A 27864-nucleotide genomic window follows, 5' to 3' on the forward strand; every position below is an offset into this window, starting at 1 on the left:
GGAAAGCCCACCCAGTAGTGATGTTTTGGTTTTACAAGTCTACCAGGTTGATTTATGACAATTATGCGTTTTTTTGCATGCTTATCATGGCGGTTTATTCACAGCATCTGACTGTCTATGTGTGATGTTGGGTGGGTTTGGGATTCGCGTGGTTTTAACTAGGTCGGGGTTTGAGACCTACGAGTGCAGCATGGAACCCGATGTAGCTTAATGCAAGTCCTGCCTATGGAAGACTCGTAGCCAGTGCTGGGGGTACATGCTAGGTGGGCTTCTCCGGACCTCGCCCCACAGTGACAACCCACGCTGTTGTTTGAAAAGATAAGTTCGGACGGGATCGGGTAGAAGGGCGCTGGGAGGGGTCGATTTGCTATAACCAGCAGATACGCCGTAACATATGCCAGGAAAGGTACGTGAGTCTTAATTTCTGCCACGTAAACAAAGGTACCACGTGTTTTTGCGCTCTGCTACGAATGTGGGGTGGCGCCGGGGGTGCGGCGAGGTTTAGTGTAAGTTTACGAGGGAAACAATGTACCGCAGGTATCTTTTCCTGGGGGCTTTAGGTGTAACGTTGGGGCTGCTTGGGTGCCCCCCCTTGGGTGTTTAGAGGCCGCGGCTCCTGTCCTCAGCCGCAACCACTATTAGCCTCCTTCTTGTGTAACGCTTGGTGGAAACTTAGAACTAAGCCGACAAGTACCAGGGTGCACCGTTGGAGCCAAAACGTGAAATCGTAATGTACTGCCTGTTGGGGGCGCTATAACAGAGGGAGTATTGGCGCCATGACATACGACGGAGTCCACGGTAAAGGGGGGGCCGAGTAGAGAGTTTAACACACCATCCTGAGGGGGCACACGGTAACTCCTAAGTATGCATCTGGAGAGCCTGTTCATCCTAAGCATGCACTATTACTGTATTCACCATGTATAGGAGACCATATACCTAGACAAGAATGCTAGTAACCAACTGTAACAATCAATGTTTTATCATCTGTAACCATGCACGTGTGCTTAAGTGAATGTATTTAAACAGACATTTTGGGGCCGCTTACTGTAACCCTCATGCAAGCCGTCTTCAAACTTCCTTATAGCACCTCGTTGCCTTTGGGCTGTAGTGCGCTCTACAAATGATAAAATAAAAATAAACTTGCTTAATATGCCTGCAATATTTGTTAATGGGCGAGCTGGCACGTATGCGCCGAGTATTTGGTACTGCGAGCCCCGGAATGTGCCAACAAATAAAGGAAGATGTGGAAAATAAAGGTATACTGATATTATTTTGGCCGAAAATGCCGCTATAAGGTTTTACATGTTGTCATGATGCTTTACTCTACAATTTGTTGATTTTGCAAGTAAACTCTATAGGATAGTATTATTGTATGTCTTGACACCCAAAACTTAAATATTTGTTGTAAGGTGGCCGTGCACAAACTGTAGAGTGGGTTAAAATCCCAGCTTCGCTGTTTAGCATATGTGTGTGATCCCGGTCAAATAATGTAATGTCACGCTAATTGCAACTGCAAAAATTGGAGTGCTTATACGTGTATATGTTTACACCCTCAAAATAGGACTGTTTTTTAGTAAGTGTAGGGATACATCGGTGTACCCTGGTGCGCCTCTGTTGGTGGCTCTAATACTGTCGCATAGAAATGCATTATTGCTGTACAGGCTCTCTCCCACTCTCGTAACACTTAATTTGACAGACAGACATAGTCAGTGCACCAGAGATTCTAGTATAGCGGATTAACTGTGGTAGAACCAACATTACATTTTGTCCCCTGTGGCTCCCAGCCACTGAAGTTGCTTGGCCCATCCAGAGTACTGCCCCACCGTCTGCCCTGTTATGCTATGAGTCTTTCATTGCACACAATCTGCCATTTTCACACTTTCTAGGGCCTTCAGTATCCGCAAGAAGTGGGTGTTTTCAGACTTGGAGAGAGTTAACTGATTGTTTGCTGCTGGACTAGAATAGTCTCATTACAATGAGCAATGAAATTCTATGCCCCTACACAAGTATGTTTTTCACTCCTCCACCATCTCTGAAGTTGGCGCCTCTCACAATATTTGAAGGGTTAGCCCCTGCCTAGGTGCACCCCTGGATGCCAGGACACAGCCATCACTTTTGGATCAAGTTCCTGGGGTTGGACTAATGCTGGTGGACCATCTGTGTGAGGGTTCTTCAGGGAGTGGGACACAGGATGGTGGGACTCTGTAGATCCTTCTTTATAACTCCTTTACACCATCCTACCAAGTAGGATATTTAGGAACTCCAACCACCGCCCCTCACATCTCATGAAACGGCACACGAGAGCACACTCTGAGCGAGACAGAGCACATGAGGAAATAGCAGTTCCAAGATGGCAATTTAACAAGAGGAGAAAGACTGCAAAACAGAAGGGTATTGCAAGGAGGGAAGTTCCCTTGACCTTAATGTCAAGGAACCGTTGCTTTCATGAGCCCTTCAGATTGGAAAGTGTAAGACCAGGAAAACAGGCTGAAGAATCCTGCATTGTGTTGGAGATACCTGGGGCCCTCTGTGCTAAGAATCAAGGCGGGGTGAATTACCAGCCGTGGTATTGTCCTTGGCACCAAGAACAAAGTAGCATTTGTGAGAAGTCAACCCAACCGGTGAGTTTGGGAGACTGATGCAAGACCGGTTGTTTTGAAGCCAAGGTTGCAAACGTGAACATTAGATGGCGAGCACTGGAACGCTCATTGTTTGAAATGTGCGATAAAACACAATGAGTGATTGAACTTTGAAACAAAGATATGAAACCTTTGACAGTGGTATGGAAGGCCTCTAAGGTATCCAGCTGAAAAGTGGATGAGTTGTAGAGAATTGTGAATCGAAGTGGTCCTGTGAAGGGTCAAACAAAACCCCTGCACACAATCAAGTCTTCGATGTTCATGCAGTAAAGAACATTTGTGGCAAAGTTGATAAAAGTTGGCCCAAGCCCAGCCGAGGGAGAGCCGTTGAAAGCTTTGTGATGAAGTGGGTCTGAGCCCAGTGGAGCTGGGATCCGGGGTGAACCGCTAATCATCTGAGAATGTGTACGTGTGAAACCCTAAGGAGGAATGAACTTTGTTGTATTGCATCAGGCCCTCTGGAAAAAGACTTTGAATGGCAAAGTGACTTTGGCACAGAAGACCGTGATATTGACGTTTTGAACTGAACTCTCGTGATAGAGAAGCCAGAGACTGTGCCAAGCTAGAGTGTGGCTTTGTCCCATGCTGAAAATGTGGGGAAGGGAAGCCAAAGTCTTGAGTATCCCGACATATCGTTTCTTGAACACTTTCTTTTGCATATTGATTCCCACACTATTTGTATTTAGAAGTAAGGATTGGCAATGTGTTTATTAGCATAGGCCCTTATGACTGTGTTATTTGATGGTCGTAGCTTGCTCCCATATTTAGATTTAGGGCTAGATAAGCGTTTTCCAAACTCAGTTGAAGTTCAATAAACACCCTTGAACTGTGACCACTTGTCTTGTCCTACTGTTTGATAGCATGCCTTCCTTACACCGTACTTTACCATTCCCTCTTCTTTTCCAATGTCCGATCACCCCTTTTAACTCATTTTCCCCTCTTCTGCGGCACCTTAACTACTACTGCTGCTATAGTTCATTAGCAGCAGCTGTCACCGATGGCACTGCAACAGTGAAGCAAATCAGCAACAATAATCCACAGTGAAGTTAACTCCTATTTCAATCGTATTCTAGAAGTTAACTTCCCTGTGGGTTACTGTTCCTTTTTCACTTAACTGCTGCCGCGATGACCCCTGTTGCTAAGTATATTTACTTATAAATATAATCTACATTAAAATAAATACTGCATGCATATTCTATTGCACACTGGGTCAACTGCTGCATTTTTTGGACAATGGAGGTTTTTTGTGAGATGGTGATTATTTTGAAAATGATATATACAGTTTCTATTTGATCATGTCTTGAGAGTGCCAGGCTACAAATCACTAGGCTGGGGATAGACTTGCTTTAAAGCAAGTAAAGGGAACTGAGGAAATTGCATAAAAGCACCACTGGACACGCTTATAATTTTCTGAATCTGGGCATCTATTCGTCTAGTAAATGCTTAATACATATACATAAGCCAAAACAGCTTATTTTAATTTTTTTATTTTAATTTTTTTTTTAAATAAACGGGACTTCACTGAAGGACGTGCACATTTCTTATATTGATTGGCTGAAGGCTGACCTAGTAAGACATTTGTACTACACCGGTAGCGTTTACAGCTCAAATTGTCATTAACTTGCAGAAGACTACTTCGAAAAAAACACTTGCACGCTCCTTGAGTGCAACGTTTGATAATGAGGCTTGATTAAATGGAGCTCAAAGAGTTCCCATGAGAAGGGGCTTTGAGCAGGAACTGACTTGGAATGGCCATGGGGATTAGCATGGCAATGAGAGGTCAGTGGGTGGGCTATTAACCAAGCAACGCCTACAAGCTGTTTGTCCCTCATATGCCATTTCTTCCTATCTGTACTCTAATGCAATAGTTCTGGCTTATAAAGGCTGGGGGGGGGCACATCTTTACATAGTCATATAAGGTATGTAGCTACGTTATGACAGCACCTAGGGATGTAAAGTTTTCTCTAGCGTGTGAACCAGTACCGACACATGATGGCAGAGCCTGAGGTTGTGATGCTGTATATGGCAGTAGAACCCGTGCTTACTTCTGTAACCATGGGCTGCACTTGTATATTTGATGGAAACCTCTGACCGTACCGAGCCATGTAATAGCTGTACCTCTTTGTGAAATGGCTATGGATGTAAATTTGACAGTGTGCTGGTGTAAGATGCCAGTGCATGGTACAAAAAGGCAATATCTGTCATACTAAGTTGTCCAGCCATACAAGTGTACATATGGCATATTATAAAAACAGGACTTGTTGTATTTGACAATTCTTATTCTACTGGTTGGGTATGATTCTGTCTTTTGTGTGTTTTTGTTCATTTGTTTCCTGTAGTTTTCTTTCTTTCTCGGTACACTGACAGGCCAACTCTAGGCTGAACCAGATGACTGGGTTCTTTCGCCAGTACTGCCATACCACCTGGCTAGTTCACTTGTGGTGTACAAGTGGACGTTTTGTAAAAATTCTGCATTTTTGCCAAACATTACCCTCTGTAACCACTCGGGTATTTCATGATTACATCAAAATGTAAGGAGTGATGGACTAGAGGAGCAACTCGTAAGGGGTCCATTGACCAGAGGGGTGATGGACCATATGAACCAAGGATCAGAGGAGAGCGATCAACCAGGTTGCCCAAAACCAGATGGGCGACTGACCATAGGAGAGTGACTCACAAGGGAGACAAGGACCAGAGGGATGACGGACAAGAGGAGCAGCTCACAAAGGCATTGCTGCCAAGTGGGGGACCTGTCATGCGTCACACAATGAGCCAGTCTTGGATTTTCACTTTGCATGGTGGTGCTTATAGGCCCATAGTCACAATGGAAAGAAGAAAAATAAAGTCCAAGCATTTAACAGGAAATGTCTGGGCTGGCTCAGTGTCAAGAAGGACATGGGGCTACCTAGCAGGTATGCAAGGGAGCCATGGACCGGAGGAGAACAACAAATGAAGGACTAGTTGGCCGATGAACCAGAGAAGCCAAGGTTCCACTTTGGCTTATAAAAGCCAAAGTGCTTTTATAAGTCACACACAAGAAATAAAAATGGACACTAATTGTTAGAAAAATAAAATGCAATTTTAATGCTTTTGGTTCTAAGATATTATATTTGTGTTCTCTATGTATATTTGCACTATTGTATTTTTTCTTACTTTTGAGACCTTTCCAGTGTTTTTAGAGGGGTGCTTGTGTTTTTTTTTTTTTTTCTCAGCTTATTTGTTTGGGAGTCTTCTTGTTTTGAAGGGGCATACAGCTTATTTTTTCTTTCTGACCTGGTAACAGACTCTGGAGTTAACCATGCTATGTGAATGTATGAATTGGGACAATGAAAATACACATTGGGGTGCTTCTTGGGACATCTGGGGTTCAATACCACTCTGAAAAAGTTTCAACAAAGTGATGTCTTCCTGGGAAAAAAAGGAAGCTGATCGTCAAGCAGTGTTACTGCGATTACCTTGATTACCTTCAACCCCTGCATACTGCGCTGTAGGAAAAAAGCTGCCGGGCACATGATCGTCGCATGCATCTCTGGCCCTCCCACAACAGCGGGGCTTGTACCAGAAATGGTGTGGGTTTTATTTTTTTTTTTAATTCTTTTTCTTCTCCTCATAGCACCACTTTCTAACCCTCAAGGGGTCCACATGGGTGTGGCCCAACGTGTGGGGTGCGTGATTAGCTAGGAACGTCCCTAACAGCACAGCACTCCAGCTCTTATACTTAGATTTTTAAAGAAGATCATGGTCTGACCCCAAATGTTCAAAGCTATCTGAAGCAGAACACCTAAGTAGAGGCCAGGGTGGCAGGGGGTATGTCTGAATCTGGGATTAAAGGAAAATAAAAAGTAGTCGTTTTTGTGGTTCTGTCTGGGAATAACACATTATGTAATCTGAGTCAGGGATAGGACATAACCATGTTTTTCTTTCAAGTGTTTTTTCTTGGGGCTTTGTAGTGGTAAGCAGTGTTCAGTCTCATTGGTCACCTGAGAGAAAGGTGATCAAGCATTCATCATGGCAGAGGCACAGTACCAAGTGTTCTATCACTAGTGCCCCTGGGGGACTTGTCACCCTGGGGCATATTGCAGCCACATTTTAAAATGTTCTTCAATATGAAGTAAGAAGGCTAAATTAAAACCTCTGGAGAGGCCTTTGGATGAGCAGCGCTATACAAAAAAATCCATAACTAGATGTGTCCTTTTCCCCTTGAATATTTTAGGAGGATATGTACTATGCAACTCCAGTTCTAGAAAATGTCAGTAAGGGTTTTGATTTTGGAACGCTGTAGGTGGAACACATGAAGCCCAGTGGGGTGGGTGGATTTTTCATAGAATACATAGGTCACGTGTGATTTGCAGAGCTTTACCTGCTGTTATCACGAACCCTGGGAGTCTGATAGACAGCTGCAGTGACCTATCGGAGTACTTTATATGTTGCAGGTTTGTTCTGGCAGGGCTTTTTCAGTGTAGAAGTGAGCAGAAGGCTTAGGTAGAAGTTGCTCTTGAAAGAGGTCCCATACCTATAGTCTTGCACAAGGCATAGTTTTATTTCTAAATTTCAGGGGAGGCAGATTTAGGTATGATGGAGGGAAGCCCCTTTTATGCAATTATTGGTGCCAATATGCAATGTTTGTATGGCTCATTGATTAATTCCAGTCCTTGAAGAGGTGTCGTGTTGTGCATCAGGGATAGCATAGCCCCTGGTGAGCTTTAGACCCCCCCCCCCCCCCCAACTGTCGGAGAGTGGACAGACTGAAAATAACAACCGAAATGAACACTGAGGGGTTTGGATAGAAACAAATTGGTCTCTTGAACTGCCCTTCAGATAGTTCCAAACCCTGCTGTGCCAACTACAGATTATTTATGGTGTTGTTAGGTTGAACTGCTCCTCGAGTAAGCTAGGTACTCCCATGGTGTGTTTAAGAAAGCCAGTCCTGGCATTGCTTTTGTATGCCTTTGTCTTCTGTTTAGTTATGCCTCCCCAAAGACGCACACCAGTCTACAGGACAAAAAAATGCCATAGCCTGGACCATGGGGTCTTTCTGGGAAATAAAAACAAGGGTATGCTGAGGAATGAAATTGCAGAGGTCAAAGATTGAGGACATTAAACAAAGACTTTCACTTTTACCAACAACTGCTAGCGGGGACCAGCTGCATTGGTGGGGGACTGTGGACGTGTTGGAGACAAACTTGAGATGCAGCGCTGTGTGTGCTTAGTCTGAATGCACAGGTACTCAGAGGAGCATGTGCAGGAGTGGAGTCAAGTTGCAATTCTCCTCTGCTTTATTTTCCATTCAATATTTTACCACCTTCCCCATTCCCTTCTTATCCTTTTTAGTTATTGGGTGGTGCTTAAGCTTTAGGAGTCTTCGAAAACAACACTCTGAAACCTGATTTTCAGTGTACTGGAACCATAAGTCTGTTGCTTCAGATGTATTGGTGAACTCTTTGATGGACATTGATACTTTTACTATTAGATTTAATAATTTATGATTATTTGTGGGGACCTGTACATTTCTTGTATTGATAAAAAAAAAAAATGGTAGGTTCACTAATGATGCTGGTAGCTTGGTGAAGAAGGGACACAGGAGATTGGAAACATGGTCTAATGCAATGAACACTACAACCTTCCTTTTCGCCTCTGCCTTTGCCCCTCTTCTCTCCTGCTGATCTGATTTCTCTCTCAGTAATGCTGCACCTAGTCATCTTCTGTACCCATGCATCCCCCCCCACCCCCTCTTCTCACTTATCAGATGCTCCTTTTCTGACAAGCCTTGCACTTGGCCACTCGCAGTCTGCACTTCCACTGTTTTGGATTACCATGTGAATTTGTTTATTTACTTATCTTGACCTCTCATGCTTTTCACTCTCCAATTTGTCCCCCTCCTCCCATGCCCTAACCCCCTTTCACTCCCCATGCACTTGCACGTTCTCAATGTCACTGGGCCCAATAAGATCGTTGTTTTTGTTTTCTCCCCTGTTCCCCTCCCTTTGCCTGGTCGTGCTCTGAAACACCTGTGTACGGATACAATATGAATTATGATTTCATGTCGTATCATGTTCCTGCTCACTCGCATGTCTGCATGTGGTGTGATCACAGGAGTGCCGTGTATGTGTGGACAGCCTGCAAGTTGGTCCTCCTCATGGGCATGCTTCCTTGCCTCTCGAACCCCACTGCAGCTCAATTTCAACATGGCACTGGTGAGTTACATGTTGGACTACTGCTATTGCCTGTTCCCCGTTCCTGTGTACATGCACACTTCCCTCTGCAGACCTGCTTTGTCCTTGCTGCAGTGTGTCACTCGGACTGTGCAGATGGCAGTGGCTCCCCATGGACATGAGCTCCCATTCATGCTCCATGTTTGACCCTATGGGTCCTTGTCAGGCTGATCACTGGTACGTTTCCAGGATTATTTAAGTGTCATGGTATTTGGTCATCCATTCGATGCTCACTCTGGATCAGTCCCTCATCCTGCACATGTTTAGGGTATCCTTGTTTGTGTCGCGCACAGGCCTCCCCCTGCCTCTGTTCAACTGGTGTTGTGGCTTCTGCATGCATGGGTGTAATACTGATGGTGCCTCATGGGTCCTGCTTCATGTCCCCATCTCATCTGCTGTAGTGTCATTTGACTGACAAGATGCAATTGACTCATGCCAACGGTGTCTGCCGATGCACTGTTCTCTGGCCAACCTTTCATTACCATGCACTGCCTCCCTGCAATTCAAAGGGTGGGGGGGTTCACTGTATCCATGCAACCCAGTGCATGCACTTTGCACATGAGGGCTGCACTTGCCTTTACACTGCCATGATGTTAAGAGATTGACATCACTACGTACGTGTTAATGTTGGTAGTTGAGGTGTTACACATGCACTGCACCCAACCACTTCTGAACCATGTTCCGGCCTTCGACATGCCTACGCAATGCTGCTCTGTTAAACTGACCTGGCATGTATGTTTCCATGTTCATCCCTTCACTGTATTGAAATGCTCTAGCATAGGTGCATCCTGTGACACATGTACTCTGTATTGGTGATGGTGGTTGAGTGCTGAATGTCAATATGCATATTACATGTGTCATGGTGTTTGGTTTCACTTGCAGCTGTGGCTACTTGGGTGTTCCGCCATGCTTATTCTATGTGCCATCTCTTTGTTGCCGTCTCATTAATGCCTTGCATCTGTGTCTGCCAGAGGTTGTGTAATGCAGGTGATATGCAACATGCAGTTCATGTGTAGGCTTCACATTTTACACACATCCATTTCTGCTTTCGGGATACCCTTGCATTGCAATGCCACTGGGTGCATGTCGGAGTTTGAGTTGTGTGTGTGACATGTTTGCTTTATGTGTTGGCTGTCGATGTTGTGATGTCTGGGGTATGTTCTGCTGACATGTGTGTTCATGTATCTTTTGTTTACATTACAGAGGATGAGGATGTGATTCCAGACACGGTGGTGGGTTTACATCACCAACCTAGCACCAGTGGTGATCGTGGGGTGGTAGACCAGAGAAAACCCATTATTGCTCCAGGCCATCGTGTCCATGGCTGACTAGGAGTCCAGCTTTGAACTCTCTGACCACAATGTTGAGTTGGATGTGCATCATGACGTGTCGGCGCCGGTGATTGATCCTGCAGTATATGATCTTCTGTCCGCAACACCTGCAGTGAGGGTAGTGCCCTCAAGGGGCCAGGCAGTGTTGGAATGTCCACCTGTGGTGGTTACAGGCGCACGGTCACACTCCAAACCAGTTGCTCATGTTCCTGGGGCATCAGGTCGATGGAGGGATGCAGTCCTGCAGCCGTGGGCGCTGCCGACCCAGCAAGGACCACGGCTCCTTAGGACCAGCAGGTGTAGAGTCCGGCAACGCAGTGGCCATGCTCCACCTGGGACCACTGAGTGGGAGCATACCATGTATGCCATAGCACAGTAACGGGGGAGAGCAGTTGAGATGATGGCTCAAGGCATGGAAAGTGCGGCCCGTTCCATCCTCACCCCTGAGAGGCAGGTGGAGCTCCAGCAGCAGGCAAAGCAGTCCACGTGCTGCTCACTCAGGCTGGGCACGGCAGCATCCAACAGGGCTGAAATGGTGGCTCTGCTGAGGCCGAGGCACACAGGGAGGTCCTGAGGGAAGAACACCAATCCTTCAGATCTACTCTGGGTGTGCTCATGATGAGTCGGGGGACTCGGTCAGAAGAGAGGATGGATCAGCTTAAAAATGCCATCTCTGCTGAATGTGAGACCATGCAGGCAGAACTCATACACGTGAGACCTTGCAGGGGGAAGCGTGTGTATCGCGTAATGTGCTGCATGCAGACCTCTATCCCAACCCGCATGCTTGCTGCCGTGGAAGGGCTTGCTGTGGATAGGCCTGGTCAGGCAACTGTGCCACGTCCACCTTCTGATTTACATCCAGACGGTGACGATGACTTCTCTCGCACAGGTCGGGCCGTGCAGGCGCTGAGCCCATGGAGGTTTTTATTTTTTTACTTTTTTCAGCATCAACATATGTGGGTGTTTGCAACCTGTACCTCATCCCCCCCCCCCCCCTCCAGCCCCCTCTGGGTCGTATGTGGCCGTTTCCTTTTCTTTTGTCTACTGTGCATTCATGTGACAGTGTGGTGCTTTGTGGCATTTGAAAGCCTCCACTGTGTGTTCCAGCTGGGCCTATACAGGCTTGTCTCGTGTATGTTTGTGGCTTGGGGTCCTGACACATATGCCACTCCTGCTTCCCCTTTTCATGGGCTCGCAAGGATGGCTCGGTGGGACCGCATCTTACACAGGGGCATTAGGCTTCACACATTGATGGAATGCCAGTGCTTGCGGATGCGGTAGATGTTCTCAGTGGATGTAGGGCCACATGGGTGCAATTTATGGCACCAAGCACTTTGGGGAAGTGTGCCACCCTGTAGAAGTCCTGGACAACGGCCTGCCTTTCTGCGGGTGTTCTGGGCATGTATATGTGCCTGCGGACCGAGGAGCGCACAGTCATGATTGTCAACACCTGGTGTAGGCAGCGTGACTGCGTGGGCTGTGAGACGCCCCTGACTATGGCTCTTGTCCGCTGAAATGACCCATTCGCCAAAAAATGCAGTACATTGAGCACCTTTTCCAAGGGGCTCTGTGCTTGGGAGCGAGCACAAGGTGGGTGATGTTGGGTCAACCTCCCACTCAGTGACCAGGTCTAGGATGATATGAGGTGGAAACCTATACCTGGTCATTGAGCATCCCAAAAAGGCTGATCCTGGACAAAAAAAATGCGGGGCCTGGCTATTCTCCTCCTACTGTGTCCTACGGTCACTGCTGTGAGAAATGGAACATTCATCGTTGCTGTATATGCTTGTTTGCGCGCACTTTTATACTGCGCGGGGGCGCTTCCGCCTGCTTTCGTGTAGCAGGCGTATTTACGCATGTGCTTGTCTTTTTGGCATGCACAGGTTTTCCCTATTCGATTCCATGAATACGTGGTGTTCACGAGCGTGTGGCCGTTGCGTCTATTTCACAGCAGTGCTTCCCACATTTTCACGTATTATTCCCCATTCCGCATGTTCTGCCCCTTTTTAGGTGTGTGTGCACTAGGAGTTGTGCGCTTTCGCTGTGCGTGTCGCGCACAGCGTTTGGATAGTCGCAGTGACGTGTAGGGTAAGCACAGATTTGGCGCAGCTCCCAGTCGGTGAGTTGCGAAGACTGATACTAGACCGTGTCTGTGTTGAAGCCAAGGTTTCAAGCAGCAACATTGTATGGTGAGTGCTGGAACGAACATTGTTAAAACGCGTGTGCTAAGAAGAGTAAAGTTGAATTGCAAGATGCAATACATTTTTGACAGAGTGGTCCGGCACGCGTGGGTGCTCAATCGATGGTCTCTAAGGCCTGCAGCCGGGGAGTGTCAAAAGTGAAAATGAGAAGTTATGTCAAGAAGAGAATGAGTAATTGTGAATCGAAGTGGTCCTATGACGGGTCAAGCAGAATCCTGTGCACAGTCAAAAGTCTTCAATTTTGAAGGATTAGAGAAGTTGTATATATGAAATATTTGGTCAAGACCCTACGGTGGGAGAACAATTGAATGTTTTGTGCGAAGTGGGTCTAAGCGTGGCGGAGGAAGACCTGGGGTGAACAGTAAATTACCCGATAAATTGTATATGTGAAATCCTAAGAAGAAAGGACCTTTAATGTTTGTCATATTGCATAGGGGCCTCTGAAAGGCAAAAAGACTGACACAGAATGCCCTGATGTTGAGGTTTTGAACTACATCCCGAGGGTCAGAGAAGCACAACAGGGAGGCTGCGAGGGAGAGACAAGCAGAAGAACCCTTCTGTATGGAGGCAGCTGTGGTGGGACCAGTGCAGGAGCCAGATCGCTGGCAGAGGCCCTAAAGAACTTGTGTGGCTGAAGGCAAGTGGGTCGTGTTGTGGCACAGGTGTGGGAGCCTCCAATGCAGAGAGAGCGAAGCATGGGTGCAGGGAAGACTGCCTGGCAGGCGAGCAGGGCTTGCATCAGGCGGCCCGGTGGCCTCACTTGCAGAGAGAAGCTGCGAGGGCTGTCTGAGGGAGCTGCTATCAGCCGGTGAGTGTCAGAAAGAACACTTGGGCACTAAGGTGTTCCGAACAGAACACAGTTGTAACGAACCAAGCAGAAACATGACACTACATGTAACGAGTGCATTTTAAATACAACTGCATGAACATGTATGATTGAGCATAACAAATGCATTGTAATTACAGAACTGCGTGGCAACTTCAAATTAAGCATCACAAATCCGAACTGAATGAAAAGGTGAAATCATACATAACAGAAGTATATTGAATACTGAACTGAAAGAAACCCCTAAATTAGATATCTTGAATACTGAGTGCTTTAAAACTTAATGAACAAAGCAAACCTTGAACAATAAGTGCCCGTGTGAAAATAAACTATGGGAAAAAGGCAGAAGTGTGAAAGAGTGCCACAGAAGGTGGGATAGGAATCAAACCCCACAAATGTCATCTTTTATGAATGAATGCAATGCTTTCAAGGCCACCGACTGAGGAGAGGTGTTTGATACATGGTGACAGAATCAGAAGCCAACACCTGCACATAAAGCCAAGAGGCCAGCAAAGGGGAATTAAGTGAAAGTGATTTGGTACACAGGGGCATGAGCTGAAGGATGATTTGAGAGGGTGGCGGGGTTTTCTGGATAAGAATATAAGTAATCCCAGATTGCGGTGGTGTAGTATGATGGGGGCAACATTTGCCATATGAATTTGATTGTGTGCAAATATGATGGAATGTATGGTGTAGCAGCATAGTTCAGACCATCTTTTGGCAATCGGATACATTGAAAAGAGGCAAATCTGCTGTATAAGTGGGTACTCTTTTGTACCAGGATAGGTGTGTATGGGGCAATGATCGCTTGCAGCCTAAGTGGTGCAAAAGAAGAAATGACTTTCCGGTAATGTTCTTTGTATGGATTCTTCTCATGCAGATTCCTCCACCTTTTTGACCGGGGGGTGGCGGGGTGTCGGCGTAGTGTACCTTAACTTGGCCTTCAGTCCCTCTTGACGTGATGTCGGTCGCCTTGCTTGTACCATGTCGCTACATCCCTGTACCTCAGTTCCTCACCTTTTGTCCCCACAAGCTCAGCTGCTGTGGAGGACGATTCAGCAGAAAACAGCCACAACTCACAGAAAAGATTCACCCAATGCAGAGTTTTTCTTTTTTGATTCTTATTTTTTGGCAAAGAACAAAACCATAACGTATTTCTTAACACAAAGGAGTTTTAAGACATCATTTGAAATGGGAGCTTGCCTCATTTTTCCCCCTCTAGAAGAAGCTATTCATCAAACTGCAGGAGCATTCACAGTGGGTTTGGATGGGAGGGTGATGAAGAATCTGCGGGAGAAGAATCCATAGAAAGAACATTACTGGTAAGTAATTTCTCCTTCAGTGGATTGCTTGTCTTCAACAGATTCCTCATCAGATAAACTCCCCAAGCAGTATGTAATAAGGAGGAGGGATTGAAGTCCTCACACCAGGAAACTCTGCAAAACCGCTCTCCCAAATAGAGCGTCAGCTCTGCTGGCTACATCTAGGCAGCAATATTTGGTGAATGTATGCAGTGAACACCAAGTCATCGCTCGACAGATGTCCATCACTTGCACACCCCTTTGTAGCACTGAAGAGACAGCCACACCGTAGCGGAGTGGGCGCTGATGCTCAAAGGTAATTCCTTTCCCGCATTGAGATTAGCTTTGTGAAATGCAAAGCGTAATCCACCTAGAGACTGTTTGTCAGCCAAACCCTTTCTTGCCAACGAGACGGTTACAAATAGTTGGTCTGTTGTTGTAAACTTTGCTGTTCTCTCAACATAAAAGCTAAGGGCCCTTTTCTAGTCTAGCCTATGGACCCGCTCATCCTCCTTGGGTTGATGAAGGGAGCGTATAGAAAACTGGGAGGTCGATAGCATGGGACAGATGAAACTCGGACACAACCTTGGGTAAAAATCCTGGTCGTACCATAAGCAACGGTCTCCCTGAAAAAGCAGAGATATGTTGGTTTGCACAATAGGGCCTGCAGCTCAATGATCGGTCTGGCTGATTTAATGGGCAGCAAAAAAAGCAGTATTCAAAGTAATAAAGTGATTGGCGCTAGAATGCAAAGGCTCAAAGGGAGCCACCATGAGGAAAGTGAGAACTAAGTTGTCCTGGTCTCTGACAACAAAAGGAATAGGCACTTATTTAGAAGGCCTTTCAGAAATTGGGCCCTTACGGGATTGTAAAGAAAAACCCTTGATCCAGAGACATTTTTGAAAACAAAGCCACCAAGTATCCTTTGACTGTTGCAATGTGTAGGCCTGATGAGGCCAGTGACGAAAGGAACTCAATCACTGCAGTGCTGGGGCAAGAGATGGGATCCATCCTGTGTTACCTGCGCCATGCCTCGAATCGTCTCCATCAGCACAGCAGTCTTCTGGAGGTTCTGCTTGCAGCCACCAGCACCTTAAGTACCTCCTCCGAGAGGTCCTAGTCATCTCATCCTCTCAGAGCCACACACTTAGATCGAGGGATTCTGGGTTCGGGTGGAGTACCTGCTTTGTCCGGCTGATGACGAGAGACCCGGAGAGGTGTGCAGGTGGTCAAATCCACAAGATCTGCGTACCATGTTCCCCCTTGCCCATTCTGGTTGCTTGAAACCTTCTCGTCCCGAGAACCCACGGAATGGCAGTGATCGGAGGGAAGGCATATTGGAGGTCGAAGGCTCACTCCACTAGGAATGCATCCCTCCAGTGCACCTCTTGCCAGGAATCCCATCAAGCAAAACGGTTGCACTTTTTGTTGGACTCCAGGGTAAACCTGTCCACCTTCGGGGTACCCCACTGAGCGAAGATCTCCTCTAAGACATCCTGGTACACTGGCCACTCGTGTGAGACTGTGCTCTGCCTTCTGAGAGCATCCGCCAATCTGTTCTCCATCCCTGCCAGATTCACTGAGACCGAGATCTGAGTCTCCAACAGCCAGAAGCACAGCTGCATTGTCTCCCTGCAAAGGAGAGTGAATGCTGATAGACAGGGAAGGTATCAAGTGATGACACAGTCGACAGATTGAAATGGATGGGTGTTAAAGCCTTACTTGCCATATAGCTATGGTGGGGATTTCTCCACCTAAGTAAAGTCCAAATAAAGTCTGCCTGTACTAAAACCTATGTTTGCCTTCGTGTCTAATACAGAAATGTAGTGTAGGATTATTCTAACTCAATAGTGTTCAACAAAAGATCTGGAGCAGTCTTTAAGTCCCTTCCCCAAGTTCAGAATACAGTTCCAACAATTATGGGTTTCAAACGTTCGGTCAGGACTTGGGTTTCTTTTACCCAACTTTCAAGAACACTTTGTTTCTGTATACAAAGTTCAAAAAGAAGGTTAGGGTTCCCTTCCCTAAGCTTAAAGTACTGGTTCACAAAACAACCTTACAATGTTCAGCTTGGTCTTGTTGGGCTTCCTGGTCTAGGCGCAGTTGACGGACCGTTTAGCCCACCCATTACAGGTCACACAACCAGTTAGCCTTGCCTCAGCTTACTGCCACCTTGGCTTAGATTCGTGGTTCACGACCAACTCGGAAGCTCCCAAGTTCATAGATGTTGTTTATTCCTTGGCTCTTTTCCAAGTTCCACTTTATTGGCTTTCGTTTGCAGCCTTCAGTTCCACTTGTTCAGCTTACTGTTGCTTGTTCAGCATTTTGCTCACACTTCACGGGCTCCCCTCAGCTGTTTGTTCCCAGCTTTCAGTGTTTTTTAAAACTTTTTTATAATCTCATTCAGTTCATATTACTTTCTTAGTATCCTTGGTTGGTCAGACTCTCGAACATGTAAAATTCCTTTGGAAGTGACCGCTCTAATATATTTTTCTACACTATCCACTTCTAAAATTGCATTCAGTTCAGTTTGTTCTTCTGTTTGATCGGAGGCTTTCGAGTATGTGCCGATTGCATGCGACCACTCCAATACAAGGTAACTCGGCAACTTTTAACTTTCATGCATGTACCAGGTTTCTCGCATTCTCTGAACTCACCGGTTGCGGTGCTCCCCTTTTTGAAATGTATTTCTTTTTTTCTTTTTATTTATTTTTTTAATTAAAAGCAGGGCTTGCGGTTCTTCCTGGAGCACAGGGGTGGTGGTATCCCGCCAATGCCCATGTGCCCCAAACAGTGAGGCATGGGGAGAGAACTGGCCTGTAAGCAAGGACTGCCGGGCCCCCTGTTGTCCACCATCCTCAAAAAGCCTTCCTGCATCTCCCCTTCGGGAATGTACTGGGAGACTTCCCTGAAGGTTTTCCACAGCTGTAGCTCGCAAATGTGCAGGATGCATTGATCGCCTTTAGGGCCATACTGCTGGAAAAATACAAAATGACTGTCATATCATATTCTGACAGAGGTCTGGCTGGGGCACTGCAAAATAGGGCGTCCACTTCCCTGTCCACTGTAGGACGATCCTTTGCACTTGCATGACCATAAGGGTGGGCTCTCCATCAGAGGAAGTGTCCAGGTCACTTGCATCCCAAAGCACATCTGTCATCAAATCAGCCACATCTGAGAAAAGATCTGTGCTTCCATTGCCTGAATATGTGAGCTGGTGAGCTCAACGTCAAACGGCTCGTGGTCATCCTTGTGGCCGAAAATCGGATCGGCACTGAGGCATGTACGATGAGTCAGACATTGATGGATCCACACCAATAACTGCCTCCATGCCTTTGTAGCAGTTGGCACCGAGCCCAAGGGGGTGAGGTGCCAACATGGTGTTCTTGGGGCCGGGCACCGATGGAGCTTGCTGCTTTGAGGAGTCGCTTGTACCTGCAGCCTTTTTTTCTTAAACGGGTCAAGCTTTTGCTCCTTAAAAACCTCCCACTCTGTCCTAGATGTAGGGCCTGAAGCTGATGGTATCCCTACAAAATATCCCCACCAAAAATATCGCCGTACATATGGCCGTTTGTCTCGCCATGGGTAATATTTTTGGGGGGATAATTTGTGGTTGTGGGGGGTGTCCCCCACACATTAAAATAATGCGGGGGTGTCCACCGCAGGGCCATTGGGTCAATATCGCCGTAAAAGTATGGGGATATTTTTGTATCGCAATGTTTTTGCATGGATATTAACAACTGGAACCAAGCTGACTTAACACGTACGTCGGAGGAACCAGAATTGTACATTCGTTGATGACGCTAATTCTTTCTATGGGAAGAGGAGGATGAGGAATGACTGCACAAATGTGATTGCTTTTTGCCTTCTTTATGGTGCCCAACCTTCTTTGCCAGACTGGGCGGCTCCGTCGATCAGGCGGTCAAGCAGGGCAGAGAGTTTGACGGGGTCAACCGAATGCGAGATTAGCAGCCCTCTTAGTCAGTGATTTTTGGGTTCATCTTCGTGCAAGAACCAGTCTTCATTGATGTGGCCAAGACCACCACACACACACACACACACACACACACACACACACTGTGTGTGTTGGTAAAGAACATCTTGTACTACAGCACTGCTTGAAGCCTGACACCTTTGGAGCCGACGTAATGTTGAAACAGTGTTGAATAAGATGAAAATCCGTAGGTTGCAAAGGTTATTTCTCTGAGAGTGTGATTTGTGCTGATAAGCAGCTTTCTGAGTGCATGGAGTAAAGAAACGCGGGCGCAGGGTGGGGGGGAGGGTCTGGGGGGCGCGCATAGTGACACAGTATATGTAGTGTGACTGATGATCAGTAGGATCCAAGTTACTTGGCCTTAACACTTCTTCAGAATTGTGCAAAACTTCATCCATGGGAAAATCACTGAGCATCAGTATAGGCACAATATCACACCAAAGAATATTGCTTAGTAAGCAACAGACGTGTTCAAAGAGGAGGGCATCAGTAGGTTTATCAATTCTTACTCCTATGCTACTACTCGCAAACTATCAAACAGCTAGTAACTCGGCACTCCTCCATTATTACTAACTGGTTGTAGATTCATGCGTTAAATATTATTTTAAAGATTGCTCTGCCTTTTACCTTCTATAATGAGTGAGTGGTCAATGGTAATGCGATATCCAGGCTGTGATTCTCACAATTTAGGGAATTCCCAGGGTTTTTAGCGTTGGTCTATACTGATCTGATTTATATGTGGAACTTTGGGTTAACACTTGTGGAATGTGTCAGTTTGCTCAAATTGATGGGGGGGGGGGGTGGTGGGTGAGACATAACATCAGTACCGAACCCATGCTATCAGATGTATGGAAGTAGGGTTGCTCCGGCAGGGCAAGTGTAGTCCCTGCCACCACCATCGGTGTTTGTTAATACCTTAGCATTTGGGCAAGCCCTATGGGTGCTAAAAAATAAAAAAAAAATAAACTTTGATGCAAGATCTAGGCTGCCTTGATCAAAGCATGTCTTGACTCAATTCATCGCCATCTAGCATGCATGCTTCACTTCTACCCCCAGTCCCTCCCATCTGGAAACAAACAGCCTCGGGAACTCCACCTTTCTAACTCACCCATCGTGACAACCTCAGTCTTGAGGGAAAGAAAATGGGATGACGTCCAGTTTTTTCATGGCCGTAAGGCAGGAAGAGAGTGGTGGAGGTCAGAGATGAAGGGAGAGAAAGAGTTGGGTATCATCCGCGTAGGAGTGGTGGGAGATGCCGAAAGAAGCAATGACAGGGCGAGAAGGGAGGTATAGAGAGGGAAGAGAAAAGGTCAGAGTACGGATCCCTGGAGAACGCCATAGTTCAGGGGGAAGTTGGAGGAGGTGCTGCCACCCCAGGAGACAGTAAAGGATCGGTTGGAGAGGTAAGAGGAGAGCGAGGAGAGGACCGAGCCTTTGAAGCCGAAGTAGGACAGAGTGCTAAGAAGTAGGGGGTGATCTACGGTGTCAAAGGCTGTAGAGGTCAAAGAGGATGAGAATTGAGAATTGCTCAGCGTAGCGGAGAGAATTGAGTACGTACATAAGTGAGGGCAGTCTCGGTGGAGTGTTTAGGGCGGAAACCAGACTGAGAGGTGGGGAGGAGGGAGTGAGAGGAGATGAAAGCTGACGGTTGAGAGTAGGCTATGCGCTCAAGGAGCTTTGAGATGAAGTGGAGAAGGGAAATGGGTCTAAAGTTGGAGGCAATATGAGTGCTAGCAGAAGGTTTCTTCAGGATAGGCATGATGGTAGAGTGTTTGAAAGCTGAAGGAAAGGTAGCCGAGGAGAGAATGATGTTAAAGAAGGTGGTTAGGTAGGGGATGAGGAGTGGGTAGACTTTGGGGATGGGATCAGAGGGGGCAGCGGTAGGGTGAGTTTTGGACAGGAGACGCAGGCTGGGGTGATAGGAGAGAAGGTGGACACGTTAGCAGAGGTGGAAGAGGAGGAGGGGAACGAGGGGAGAAGGAAGGAGAGGATAGGATGTTTTGGTGAAGAGAGAATTTTGGATGAGAAGAAGTTGGCAAAGTCAGAGGGAGAGAGTAGAGAGTTCGTGGAAGGGTCAGGAGTAGGAGGGGAAAGAAGGCAAGAGAGGGTCTGGAAGATACGGCAGGGGTGAGAAGCTGGTGAGTTGGAGAAGGTTAGAATAGTAGGGAGCGCTTGGCAGATGTGAGGCAAGAGTCATAGAGAAAGTGATATGAGAAGTAAGACTTCTGTGTCGCATGGAATAAAGTATTTATCCACTCACTGATTTCACCTCTTTAATATTGGCAACAAGCTGCTCTGAGGAGCGATTGAAGCGGCCGGAGGGACCGAAGAGCCGAAGGCTGAGGTATGCAGGAGAACTGGAAATCCAACAAGTCGACTCCCTAGTACTGCAATGTACAGTTTGGAATAGTGGTCATGGCACAGGAAGAGGTGGTTCCATCTTGCGGGAGGCGTCACTCCCAGAGGACTGTAGAGACGCCGAAGGGTAACTACGTGGTGAAGGTGGATGACGTGAAAGGGTTTCATTGCAAACACCCTTTCATTGTTGATGAAACAAACCGTTGACGACCAGGTAAACTGACCTGTGACAAGCCAGAGAACATCAATTAATTCGTTGTCTGCAACATCAGTCTCTGAGATAGAGGATAGGAGCATGGACTGACGTACCACAAGTATTGAGATACTTTTTACACTGTGCTCTGCTACGCTGTGTTCCCTGGATGGATTGACTGACCTTGGGATCCCATGATGGTGTGTACAATGCACTGTGCTAACTGCTGCTGCTGCTGCTGCTGTGTGTGGATTGGTAGTGTGTCTAGTCCTTTTGAATCCGCACTAGGAGTTTTCCTTGCCTCACTTTCCTGCTTTGACAATAGGATGAGTAGCCTACCTGTAAGTTATGGACGCCAGTGAGTTCTTAGAAGTTCCTTTTATTCTTTTAAGATGCTAAAACAATGGCCCTCCTTCCGGCAGGCATTCACTGGGCACAATGCCATGAATATCCTCCCTTACAATTTTGAAAGGATCCATCTTTGGAAGAAGTCACTGACATTGCCAAGCTGGTCAAGCACACGGAGGCATGTAGTTGGAGAAGGAGTGCAAGGAAGCAAACAGCAACTTGTTGAATGTCATTTCCAATTATCTCTTAGTTTTGCTTCTGGGAATAAGGGCTCTGCACATGTCAAACACTCTGTGAAGACGGTTTGGGAAAGAAGCCCTCAGATGTCAAGATGGACAACTAACCAATAAGGGAGGCGATGCTTCTGGTGTGGGAGTTTTTTTCATGGTGCTAACGCACCCTCCTGTAGTGGTCATAATGCTGTATGCTTCATGTGTGGTAGGAAAGGCCTTTTCTCCATGCTGCCAGAACTTTGCTCCCAAGACTGAAAGAGATTGAGCAGGAGAGCAAAAGTTCTGAAGAGGTATGTGAATATGAATGCAATGGAGTGTGCCAGTCGGTCAGTGAGATTGGAGCTCAAACCCCCAGGTGGTGGTAAACCTCATGCTGAGGTGTGGGTCAATGGTGAGTTTTTTGTTAATTTTTTTTTAATGTTTGACTTTGGGGGAGGGTGTGTTGGGGGGGGGGAGATCTAACTTCATCGTTATTGACAATGAAGCTTGATTTCTGAGGTTTTGTGACGTAAACTATTCAAACCCAAGGTTAGGGCCAATGTGTATGGTGATACTAGGATTTGCATCTTGGGGTACTTTATGGTTACGTTGGACTGTCTCTGGGCAGAAGCACCAAAGCTGGAGCTTTTGCGTCTGAAAAGGTAGGTTGTCTTCTTGGATGGTATCGGCAGTGTGATTTTGACATTGTAATTGACCCTTGCAATCATGCAGTCTCTGCTCCTGAAGACAGATATGATGATGTTCTCGGGACAGTTTAGGATGGTTCAAAGTATTTTGTCACAAATCTAAGCGCTGACGTATGCCATGTGGGTTGGTGTCGGCAGTGATATATTTCCTGTGGGTCATGTATGTTATATTGGGGAACATAGAAGGGGTTTACTTTTACCAGGTTTCTGTTGGCCGGTAGGGACTAAGGAGGACCTTGATGGGAGGCTATTTCTTTTCCTGTACGGGGCTGATGTTGCAAAAGAGCAAGTGACATTGACTATCTAGGACACAATTATGTTGATGGCACACTGCCAAAAAGTAGTCTCGGAGAGGCGATTGTGGGCTTGTAACCCCCTCCCCCACCCCCAAAACAGGAAGGAGGTTATGTTGTTTTTAGGGCTAGTTCAAAACCTTTGCATAGTAATTGGGAACGTCTTAGATCGCTGTGTGCACATCATGTCATTGGGCAAGAAGGATGTTGCCTTTGAGTGGTTGGAGTACTATGATCAAGCATTTCGGGAAATAAAAAATGTCATTGAGAATGCTCTGGTATTTTTGATGGAGAGACACGTATCTAATGACTGATGCAAGTGACACAGGACTTGGGGCTCTGATGCTCCAGAGTCAGCAAGGCTTGGAGACAGTGGTTGCTTTTGCTTCTCAGGCCCTTAATGGAGCATAGGGTCGCTATTCAGGGATTGAGACAGAAGCTTTGAGTGTTGTGTGGGCCATCAATAAGTTTAAGGCTTTCCCCTGGGACAGGGAATTAATGGTCTTTTGGGACCACACGCCCCTAGTGAGTATATGAACTATGTTTTTGGAGGGGTGTCTCGTCTGATTCTTCCCTGCAGGGTCCTGCTTTCAATGTTGAATTTATTCCTGGTAAGTAAAACATTTTGCGCTGACTTTCTTTCCAGAACCAATGGCGCAGTGGTTGCTGAGGAGCAGTTTGAGGAGAAAGTTTTGGAACAAGATGAGGTTTTTATTTGTGGGAGAGCCATCCCTGTTTGAGTGAGAGCAGGCCGGGCAGACGGATGAGGTTCTGTGCAGGGTGAAGGAGCTGGTGGTCTCGAACTGGGAGCACCTGAACAGTGAATGTGGTTTGACAGCATTTCGCAAGGTAAAGTGCGAGTTAAATGTAGAAAGGGCAAATCTTTTCCGGTCAGGCTGCATAATTCCTGCTGCGAAGTATGATTGTGGAGGTAGCCGAAGAGGGACACTGGGTATGACAAGGGTCTCATCGATTATTGGTGGCCAGGCATTGATAATGGGTTGCATTGTGTGTAAGGAGTCTGAGTGTTGAAGACCTACACCCAACCTTTAAAGCCTTTGGAGTTTCCTGAATTCCCTTGGGAAATGGTTGCCACTTTGGTCCAAATCTCCTCTGGCTTTCTTTGCACGTGCTTTCAACATCTGCTTATCCCTCAACGTTTCAGTGTAAACTGCACCGTTCGCTAGCTCTCAGTGCTGTCATGAAGTCCTCAATACATTCATCTCTACCCTGATGATGTGTACTGAAATAATACCTTTGCAATATATTGGCCGCCCCTCTTTTTTTTAACATTGTCTTTCACCTTCTGCATCCACCTTTTCAAAATGGTTAACCAAAGACTTGACTGCAGCTACAAGAACATTTAGCTCCTGGGCCCTTTCCCTGTACCACTGACTCTGGCACAGGCCTACTGACTCTGGCTAAATTTGTTAGAACTGCCTTCTCTAGATTGCTTCTCAACTAGAACTGTCCTGGTGCACCTACTTCTTATAACAACCCATTCCTCCCCATTTTTGTACCCTGTGAAGTGCCATTTTGCTCAGTTTTCATTTAAGTATTTTCTATACTGATGTACTGCCTTGCTTAAACTGGTTCACAAACTTATGGGAAGTGTTGCTAGGGTGTGTAAGAAGATATTTCTGTATAATTCCTGGAACAGCATCCCAAAAATAATAAGGAACACCAAAGATCACCTCAAATTCAGAAAATTACTAAAAACCTGGCTCTTCAAAACCAGAGACTAAAACCGAAACAACAATAAGACAAATGACTCAACAAAAAGGACCTTGACACAGGGGTCCACCTGCGAGACCCAGGGAGACGGAGGCAACGACTCCAGCCAACCCTCACCATCCCCCATCACCCGTACAGCCACAACTAGGTACCACGAGCTGTGGAACGGACAAGACACAACTAATCACCACACAAACGGAAGTATGGACACTAGCAGCTGCGCTAGTCATGTGGGGGGGTGAGGAGCATGCAAAGTTATTAAGGGAGCGGGCGGAGGGGACAGCTAAATCCTCAAACGGCCTCGAATGGAGAAAAAAAAAAAACGAGCACGTACCTCCTGAGGCACAGGGTGTACAAGCATCCCGTCGTGTAAGATTACACGAGCCCAACCGGCTCAATCCAGGATAGAGATGCCAACTAACCAATACCACTAACAACTTCCTTCTCTGCATACACCTCTCAAACCAAACACAACCACAAACCTCCAGCACAGCAAACCGCACGAACTTCACTACACTGCAACAACAAAACAAAAACACACATAGACTCGCACATCAGCACACGACGACTACCGGCCGCATACACCCCAGGCCCAGCCGACGGAACCACCGGGCTGAGGCTGCCAACAGCACATCACTGCAATCTTGCACTTTTCCAGCCTCCACCCACTAACCCACCCCTCCCTCCCTCCCTCTTTCAGAGCCGCCAGGGGACCACTCCGGTGGTGATAGTGCGCGGTACAAATGACCTTTAACATTAACATTGGTCTTCATGAAGTCCTTGGTTTTTATCAACATTGCCTCGTACAGATTGGGTTGTTCACTTCCCTCACCTGAGGCACCCCTTTCTGGCATTAACTCTGACAGACTGTGTAAAATCCTCCTGCCCTCAAACCCCAATCTGTGAATGAGGTGTAACCTGCTTCGGTCCAAGCTGAACGATGGGCCATGTATGGCTATGAAGTAGTCTTGAACATCATCCTTCCATGTCTGCCAATTGACCAGAGTAACACCTGGGGGGTCAGAAGAAACTGAGCTGGATGAGCTGTCATAGCAGGTCATAACAATACAATTGCAAATGTCTAGACAAGAACAGTGGCAAAGGCACAATTCAGAGTATAGAACTTGTTAGCCTCAAAGTCTGCAATAGATGTGGCCAGTATAGTGTTGTCCTACTAGTCATGTACTGTGCCACCACTGCCAAGTGGCACCACCAGCATTTGGTTCATCCAGAGCTCTGGATGTCCTCTGTAGATTTCACTTGAGTCTGAGCAGTATTTGTTTGTTAAATTGCTATAAATACAGTAAAGTAGTTGTGTCTATGGCACTCGCCGACAGATGTTCCTCCCAAATGACAAGCACTGTGCATAGACTGTGAAGATCTTAAATCATTTCCATAAAGACAAACCGTATGGGCGCAACCAACTGTTGCTAGGCAGCGCCAACTTTGACAGTCTGAGACGTATGGTAACCTGCCCTTTTGAAGAGTTCTCTTCTCTAATGCGGACGGTTTCGCACTGCTGCTGTGGTGTCTGCTTCGAAGCAAAAATCCCTTCAAGGCCAAAACAGAAATGTGCATGGGACAAGAGGATCCCAATGTAAGGGCACCAACTGCCAATGCGTCCCACGAGTGTAGGCCAAACCTCAGTATGAGGTAGCATAAGCAATACCCCACCCCACACGATGGGCCACACTGCTCAACAGCATACGGGAACACAAATTCAGCATCGTTACAAATGCCGACCCCAGCACCAAACCCATGATGCAAAGAAATCTAGTCACGGGCAGCTGCTACTCCAGTGACCTCCACCATGAATAGATTGTATAGGAGGACCAGGTCTGAACTGTAGTAACAGGAATGTCTCCAGCTCATCGACAAAATTGTACGCTATGTCCACCACGGACACCTAGAGTTCTTTGTTCCTTTATTCTCTTGGCAGATGCTGAAAAAGATGGCCCTTCTTTCAGCAGCTCACAGGACAGCTGACAAGAACTCGGTGCACAGCACCATAAATGGCTTACCATAGAATGTAGAACTCAGATCCCCTCATTAAGACTGAACATTGAGGTGTAGCTTAGCACACACCTTTTGAACCATAAACGGTTTTGAATACAAACACTTGCCCAGTAACCATGAATGATAAAAATATATGCAACCATATAACAATACAGCTGCAACATTTACCAAATCCAGCAGGTCTTACTCTTAATGGGAAATTTGGAACGAGGACTTCCAGGACTATGTTTGTGCTATTCATTGACCTTTATTCAGCACAGAATGATGGTCCGTCTTCATGCACAGTCTGGGGTTTGAAGGGAGGAGGATCTTAGTGTTCCAGAATGGCAACCATCGTCCAGTACTGAGGGTTGAGGGGAGCTTAGAAGGGGAGAGACGCTCAATTGCCAAGATGCAATTATCTGAAACTTTAACAAGTGTTTGAGTATTATATTGGAGAGCTATTACTTTGGCAGTAGGGAACAATGGAAAGGTGAACCGATCACAGACTTTATCACTGGCCCAAGAGTTAGCAAAATGACCGTCTCAGAGACCAACTCGTGCGCAAGGTTTGAGAGAACCAGATCTGTAAGGAGATCTGGACAAAAGAACAACACACCCAGGATGAGGTTTTGGATATTGTCAAGAAAATGTGACACATGCTGGCTTGTAGAAAGGGTATTGGTGGAGAAGCCAAAGGTCCCAAAAACCTGTAAGTCAAGATACTTCAGGCGTGATGTACTCTTAATTTCGTAAACTCTGATGTCTGTCTTGCATTGAGGACTAAATGTATAACATGTGAAAAGAAAGGGTAGTTTGCCCATTGTTACTAGAACACTTTGCACAAGGATATGCACAAAATTAACACAAAGACTGATGGGGGAAAATGAGTATGAATCCTGAAAGGAAGGGGTGAGTTGGTTGGTCAGCCGGGTGGGCTTTAGGCCAAAGAGGGGAGACAAAACCCATTCTGTTGTATGTGTGAAAGGGTTTGAGGTACCAATGCTGATTGATGGTGCATAGGACTACACCATCATGGGTGTAGACTTTGGGCATGTGACTCGAAGGGTCTGGGACTCAAAACAACACAAGTGAAGGTGTGTGCATATGGAGGAGCTACCATAGACATTCTAGATGGTTTTCAGACCAAATTGGAGTGTAAGGGCAAGGAGACAATTGACAGGGTGTACAAGAAAGGAGGAAGCTTGCTGGGGTGGTACAAACAGCATGATATGGGAATCCTCATCAACCCCAGTGTGCTGGGGCACGTGACGACTGGCACGGCGGGGAGGAAAGAACCCAGAAAGGTTTCCACCATTATATATGCCTTTAGGGTGGTGGGCCAAATTGGAATTGTGTCCCTATTGCTGAGTGAGTCGGTCTTGGCCAAGAGCGTAAGCTTGAAAGGGAGGGTCTGATGGGTTGTTGGCGTGTCTGAAGGGGGTAGGGAGTTACCCATGGTTATAGTTCATAAAGCCAATGGTTGGTGAGGTTTTGTGTGGACCTCCTGAGTGCTGAAC

At 46.6% G+C, this 27864-nt stretch overlaps 1 protein-coding gene across 1 annotated transcript in view; it reads left to right on the plus strand.

Annotated features, from left to right (window-relative positions):
- Positions 1–27864, plus strand: part of C6PH18orf32 (chromosome 6p C18orf32 homolog) — a 55752-nt gene that overhangs the window by 181 nt on the left and 27707 nt on the right. The gene's annotated exons all lie outside the window — the stretch shown is intronic.

This window comes from Ambystoma mexicanum, chromosome 6p (assembly GCF_040938575.1).
Source record: "Ambystoma mexicanum isolate Mex_15411 chromosome 6p, UKY_AmexF1_1, whole genome shotgun sequence".
In the NCBI taxonomy this organism is placed as follows: Eukaryota; Metazoa; Chordata; class Amphibia; order Caudata; family Ambystomatidae; genus Ambystoma; species Ambystoma mexicanum.